The sequence below is a fragment of the Octopus sinensis genome, linkage group LG21 (genome assembly GCF_006345805.1).
Source record: "Octopus sinensis linkage group LG21, ASM634580v1, whole genome shotgun sequence".
Taxonomy (NCBI): Eukaryota; Metazoa; Mollusca; class Cephalopoda; order Octopoda; family Octopodidae; genus Octopus; species Octopus sinensis.
In genome coordinates this window covers 6,923,380-6,930,879 of record NC_043017.1, presented here as the reverse complement: position 1 = coordinate 6,930,879, position 7,500 = coordinate 6,923,380, and positions in this window count along the sequence as shown.

Here is a 7,500-nt window from a genome sequence, read left to right as displayed (position 1 = left end):
ACCAACTGATTAGCAGAATATAAATGAATAAAATGTATATTTCTTTACTGCCCACAAGGGGCTAAACATAGAGAGGACAAACAAGGACAGACAAAGGGATTAAGTCGATTACATCGACCCCAGTGCGAAACTGGTACTTTTTTTATTTATCGACCCCGAAAGGATGAAAGGCAAAGTCGACCTCGGCGGAATTTGAACTCAGAACGTGTATACAAGTCTGAATCGGTGCCTCTTGTACAAACTGGGATTGTTACGTCCACCCTTCGGTGCGACGAAGACCATCTGGTCATCTTAAAATATGACTTCGTTTAAGGCAGTGGTTCCCAAACTTTTTCAGGCTGCGGCCCTTTCGGCACTTGAGCTGCATTCTTAGCGCCCCTTCTCCTCTCACTGTCACAAACGTTGACCACTTTCTGCAGCAAGTTCAAAACTGTATTTCAGAAATAAGACTTAATTAACCCTTTATTTTAGTTTTTTTTTAACATCCATCGCCCCCTTTTCGGCCACCCATTATCACCCCACTTTTCTTCCACGCCTTCCCCACTGGATCTTTGCACCGCCCCCAAGGGGGAAGTACCGCCCGCTTTGAGAACTACTGATTTAAAGTGAAGAAGTGTTGTGCACCTTCAGCTTCACTCTCTCGTCCGTGATCATCTTCAATGCAGTGGCAAGACCAGGTCGAAATGTCAGGAGATGGAGACAGATGTAGTAGATGACCAAGGTGTATTGCTTGCTTCGTCTTGCTCTCTGCAGCCGCCTTCCTCTCCGTTGAACCATGAAGGTTTCTTCCGCTGAGTTCACTGGGCCTAGTTTCCAAATGCATAGGCAGGCAAGCACTAATATATTAATTAACCGATAGCTGGGACCCTTCGGGTCAGCATAGATCTGGGAAGAATAGTAGATAAGAGTGGTCCCACCTTCCTCAAAACAGTGGGACTCCGGAGCCAGGTCCCCATTACCGGATGCTGTTTAAAGCCATACCCAGGACAACAGTGAACTGTGATTGTACGTCAAACAAACAACTGGATAGAAAGGAGTTTGTGGTTGTGCTGAGCAACTTCAAATCAACATCATGTGATGTCAGAGGAAAGGTAGTGAGTTAGCAGAATCATTACGCTATTTGTGCTCAGAGTTCAAATTCCGCTGAGGTCGACTTTGCTATTTATTTTTCCGGGTTCGATAAAATGGGTACAAGTTGAACATTGGAGTCTACGTAATCGACCAGACTATTCCACAAAATTTCAGGCCTTGTGTCTGTAGTAGAAAGGATTATGTCATATCAGAAGAAAGGCGTCAAAATGGCAGAATCGTTAGCGCGTTAGACAAAATGCTAAGCAACATTTCTTCTGGCTCTACGTTCTAAATTCAAATATCGCCGAGGTCAACTTTGCCTTTCATCCTTTCGGGGGGTCGATAAAATAAGTATCGGTTGAGCACTGGGGTCAATATAATCGTCTTAACTCCTCCACCGATATTGCTGGCCTTGTGCCAAAAAATTGAAACCGAAATGAACGATATGAAGAGTCTGGTCCTGGTTACGATATTCTCAGAGGATACAGGGATGGAGTTTGGCCATCAAATACCACATAACATAAATTCTTGATTAACTAAAATTATCTCCGCCTCGGTAGACTGGATCATAATTAACAAATTGCAATTAAGATCAGTTCCACTTGAGAAAGGGAAATAATTTTCACATGCAAGAATTCTCCGAAGGTGGCGGGCCATTAATGTGTCCACTGCTGTCCTCTTATCTCTAGACCATGAGGTTTTTTATAGGTAGTGCTGACCCTTTACAAACCCATTTTTACATCTGGGAAGAGGTGACCCATATTAATATGGTATCTATCCTTTGACATATTTAGCATGGGAGGCCCTACCTGGAGCTTGTGTTTCACTGGCATAGCTCTCTGGGTTATTGAGGCACAAATGCTTCCAAACCGTCAAGCCAAAAAATATTTTTAAAAAATGAGCTAAGAAAAATAATTCAGAATTGTCAATGGCATGTATTTGCACAATATAGACAAATACAGGTATATCAAAAACTATACAACATAAATTCATGATTTATCAAAATTATCTTCCACTTTAGAGGCAATTAAGACCAGCCCCATTTGACAAGGAGAGATAATCTCAATCAAGAATTCCCTCAAGTAACAAGGGCTGGATCTTATGTTGACACGGCTAATTAAGAAATTGAAATTACAAGTTATAAATGGCACCGTGAAAATATGTAAAACATTCCGGAAGTTTTGCATGTACAAAATTTAATATGACACGTGATGGGTGTAACCCGATTTTGAGCAGTGCATTCGCTTGGGTGTTCTCTTAAATATGAGCAGCACAGTTGTGGTTTCTCAGTTCTGCTAGCAAATTAATCTCTTTCGTACATATGTGGTAACGATGCTGCATCCACACACACACACACACACACACACACACACACACACACACACACACACACACACACACCCACACACACACACATACACATCCTTAATTCGTACATTACAAAGGATCACAATATCTGGAACTATAAGAATCTGCAATACCTTTTTAATATTTAAAAGATAACGGTTAAAACAAGGTATTTTCTTCATAACCTTGCTTCCAAGCAAGTGACCGGTCAAAATTTATTCTTAATTAAAAGATTAAGAGTAGAATATACATACATACAGACATTTATCCATTCAGTTAATCTATCTATCTATCTATCTATCTATCTATCTATCTATCTATCTACTATCTATCTATCTATCTATCTATCTATCTATCCATCCATCCATCTATCTATCTATCTATCTATCTATCTATCTATCTATCTATCTATCTATCTATCTGGATATATGGCGAATATGTGTGTGTGTGCATATATATATATATATTATATATATATACATACATACACATACATATATGCACGTATACATATATGTATATTACATATGCAAACATACATCATCTATCCACCCCACATTCCGCCTTTAAATGACGTCACAACATTAAGAAGTTGAGGAAGACGTTCGCGTAGATTCTTTTACTTTTCGACATCCTCTTCCGTCCTCGTTCGGTGTAGTCCTCAACATAAATGCTGTTGTGCATTCAAAGCACAGTCAAACCCATTTTCACCATCGGTCCGTATCTGTGGAGAGGTCAGCAGGTCAGTAAATCTAATATTACATCTGGCTCGAACCTCATTAATTCAGGAAATATATGTTGTTGTTTTTTAATGCCAAGCCCCTCCTTACGTCAACACAGCGTAGCTTGTTATTTTTGTGAATGAATAGAGTAGCCAATGATATATTTAGGTTTTCAAAGCATGACCAATTAAAGGGAATCATTTGGAACGTAAAATACTATCAGCTGAGGAAGCCTGATCTTATATATTATATGAAATATAATAAGGCGGCGAGCTGGCAGAATCGTTAGCACGCCGGGCGAAATGCGTAGCCGTATTTCGTCTGCCGTTACGTTCTGAGTTCAAATTCCGCCGAGGTCGATTTTGCCTTTCATCCTTTCGGGGTCGATAAATTAAGTACCAGTTACGCACTGGGGGTAGATATAATCGACTTCATCCGTTTGTTTGTCCCCTCTGTGTTTAGCCCCTTGTGGGCAGTAAAGAAATATATATGGAATATAATTTTTCTGAATCTTCAGATTTTACAATATGCTAGGCCACTGGTTTTAAATTGATATTAATCAAATTAATATTCAATTTTTACCCTTATTATTAAATTTATATATATTATATATATATATATATATATATATTATATATATGTGTGTGTGTGTGTGTGTGTGTGTGTGTGTGTGTGTGCGTATGTGTGTGTGTGTGTGTGTGTGTATATATATATATATAGTTAATCCAAACAAGAAAGCACAAAAAAACACAACACGAGGACGTGGAACAAATATAGTATTATTGGACGCTCAGGAAAGAAGGAGGGTTTAACGTTTCGAGCGGAGCTCTTCGTCGGAAACATAGGAGAAGGAAAGATCCAGAGAAGGGAAGACAGAGGAAAAAAATCGCCAACGGTACACACGAGGTCACATTTTGAAAGACCGGAAGGAAAATATATATATATATATATATACTACAGCCAGAGTGCTACAAGCTGATATCCTCGCACTGTACCTATTCTTCATATGCCTCGACCAGGGCCGAATTAAGACCCACAAAGGCCCTAAACACTTTCAAGATTTTGGTTCCCTCATATGTATGTAATTCAATATACAAACAATAAGAGCCATAAAATAAATTTTGATTTTTTTAAATGAGAAAACACTAACAGTAAGATGGAAAGTAATCTTTATTTTTGTATACTTCCGCTTTTTTTTATATTTGCAAAGTTTTTTTTTTAATTGCAAAGTCTTTGATCACATCCTCGCTATAAACACTTTGAAATTATATTTCCGATCATATAAATCACTTGGAATATCATTTTAGCAAGTTTAAACTGATTTCTTTTGTGCCGTAAACCATTTACTATTTCTGTTGAGCCCCCGCTTCCCGCGATGCCCTAAGCACATGCTTATTTCGCTTAATAGTTATTCCAGCCGTGGCCTCGACTATGTACTAAGGAGAGCACTGGATTCAAAAAGATCGCTTTGGTTTGACTCTTTCACAGAAAAGAAGTATTCGATATCTTGCCAAGAACATTACAGATGCTGAATTTGCCGATGATCTGGTCACAATCAGTGATCAGATGAACAATGCTAATATCCTGCTTCTCTCTGGAGAATCTTGATTGAAAGCAAAGGGAAGCAGATTTCGAAAATGTTAATTTTTATTTTCCACTTGGCACTCCATCGCTATATATCTGAAACGATAAATGGATGTTATAGATGAAGAATAGAGCTACAAAACCATAAAATATATTTTTCGTGTGTGTTGACTTCAGAAAATATTATTCACCTAACGTAACGCACTCTTCATAAGATCTATCTCTGTCTTTCTGCCTGTCTATCTAAAAGAACACTGGCAGAGTTTATCAAACCCGATAACTGAATGATTATATATATATATATAGTCTTTTCTACTAAAGGCACAAGTTCTGAAATTTTGGGGTAGGGGACTAGTTGATTATACCGACCCCAGTGCTCAACTGGTTCTTAATTTATCGACCCCAAAAGGATGAAATGCAAAATCTACCTCGGTATAATTTGAACTCAACGTGAAGACGGGCGAAATACCTATTTCTATTTCTTTACTACCCACAAGGGGCTACACACAGAGAGGACAAACAAGGACAGACAAACGGATTATCGATTACATCGACCCCAGTGCGTAACTGGTACTTATTTAACCGACCCCGAAAGGATGAAAGGCAAAGTCGACCTCGGCGGAATTTGAACTCAGAACGTAGCGGCAGACGAAATACCTGCCAGTTCGCTGCTTTGTGACTGTATAGTAATAATAATAAGTATGGAGACTTGTACATTCATAAAATTCATTTTATAGTTATATACAACAGATAATATACTGTATATAACTATAAAATAAAATTTTTTGGTGTACAAGTCTCCATACTCCTTATTATTATTATTATTATTATTATTATTATTATTATTATTATTAATATTAATATATACTCCAGGGGACCATTGCAGTTCGGCGTAGGACACAGAATTACCCACCGGAAGAATTCACGACTAATTTTAGACACAGACATTGGATACTGACCGTTATGGTTAGCTGGCATCTGGAACCCATCTGAGAGCTAACACGGCATCCGCCCGGATAATATATCTCTCCAAACTTACGTTACATTCGGATCATGGTGTTTAAAGTAGGGCCTGTCAATTAAATAAACACTAATCAGACATACATACACACAATTACACGGTGCTGAAGTTACATAACTATGGTTCCTATTTAGAGTTACTTCCACTGAGCCATAAAGATGTTTTAAGTTTGTTAGCGTAGAGTACAAACCCGACAATTGGTTACTTTATCGCACTAGTCATCTTATTCACTGTAATAAAAGAAGAAAAGATACTGGGGTAAACATGGACCCTTGAGTTAACATGGGTGGGCTAATCTGGGCTAACGCGAGGAAAAGATGGCCCACACGAGCTAATATACGATCAACAGCAGGTAGAAAGTTGTTAGTGTTACGTCACGTGATTGTAATATGCTGCTGAACGGCATCAGGCGGTCGTTGACTCAAACCATATTTTATTTGATTCATATATATATACATAATTTACAAAATAAGGGCAAAAGAAAAATTCTAATGCCAAATATGCCGAAAGAAAGACAAAAATTGTCAAACAACCATTATAATTTATACGTCTCGAAACAAACCGATAGAAATTTCTAAAAAATTCGTTATTACCGTATTGGTCCACTTTCGGGGTTAATTCATAGAATTTTCCCCTCTTCAGCGGCAAATACTTGAGATATAAGTGAAATACTCATACCCATGGAAAAAGCAAGCACTAAGTCCCGAGCAGACTTAAGTACCCCAAATATATCCAAAATAGAAAATCTTCGGCACACCTCGAGACACGTGTGATTAGAATATATATATACACACACACACAGACACACAAAATATAGGGGTTTGATTCACAAATGATCTAAACGACTAGGTACGCTAGGTAAATGCTGTAACGGATTACCAGGGCTAAAGGTTATAGTCGAGACGGTAGTTAGGGAGCCATTGCAGATTTCCTATATAGCAGATATATATAATTGTTAAAGAGGACAGCAAACGTTTAAGGCAAGGCAAACATCTCCAGTCATGTACGTTATTATTATAGGATTTTTCCAATAATAATAGCGTATACGACTTGAGATGTTTGTCTTGCCTTAACGTTTGTTGTCCTCTTTAATAATCATATATACATTATTGTATCTGCGGAGTTATTCTCTTTTAGTGCCTTATTATTTGACACACTCACCGGTTCGATTTCCACTCATTTACTTATTTATTTTTACCAAAATTTTCGTTGCGTCTTGCAAACTTTTCAGTGGTCGTTGATATATGTATATAACTTAGCGAAAAAGCATCGTACATGTAGGGAAACAGCGAAAAAACATGGCTGCTTTTGCTGTTGTGGATCAGCACACTGAATCAGCCAATCTATGATCAGAGTGTTTCCATTCGTGGCCATCCATAGATAACCTCTTTAAGGGCTTCTTAGAATACATTATTTTATATCCTATCTTATTCAAGACAGTGGGTGTGATTTGAGAAACATTTGTCTAACTTTTTCTAGCAGTTTGAGCGACCATGTAGAGGTTTCTTCGCGAGCTAGAAATAGTCTGGTTGTGAAGAAGGGGTATACAAGCACACCTTACTATATATATAGGAGTCTAAATACAGGGTATAGGAGCTGTATATACTTAGACAATGTGTGGATGAGTATATATAATTAGTCTGAGTGAAAACAATATATTCTCTATTTCTAGATATAGGATATAGAAACTGTATATACATGTGGATGTGTGTATATTATTCGTTCTGGTGCGAACATATGGTATAGAAAAGCACA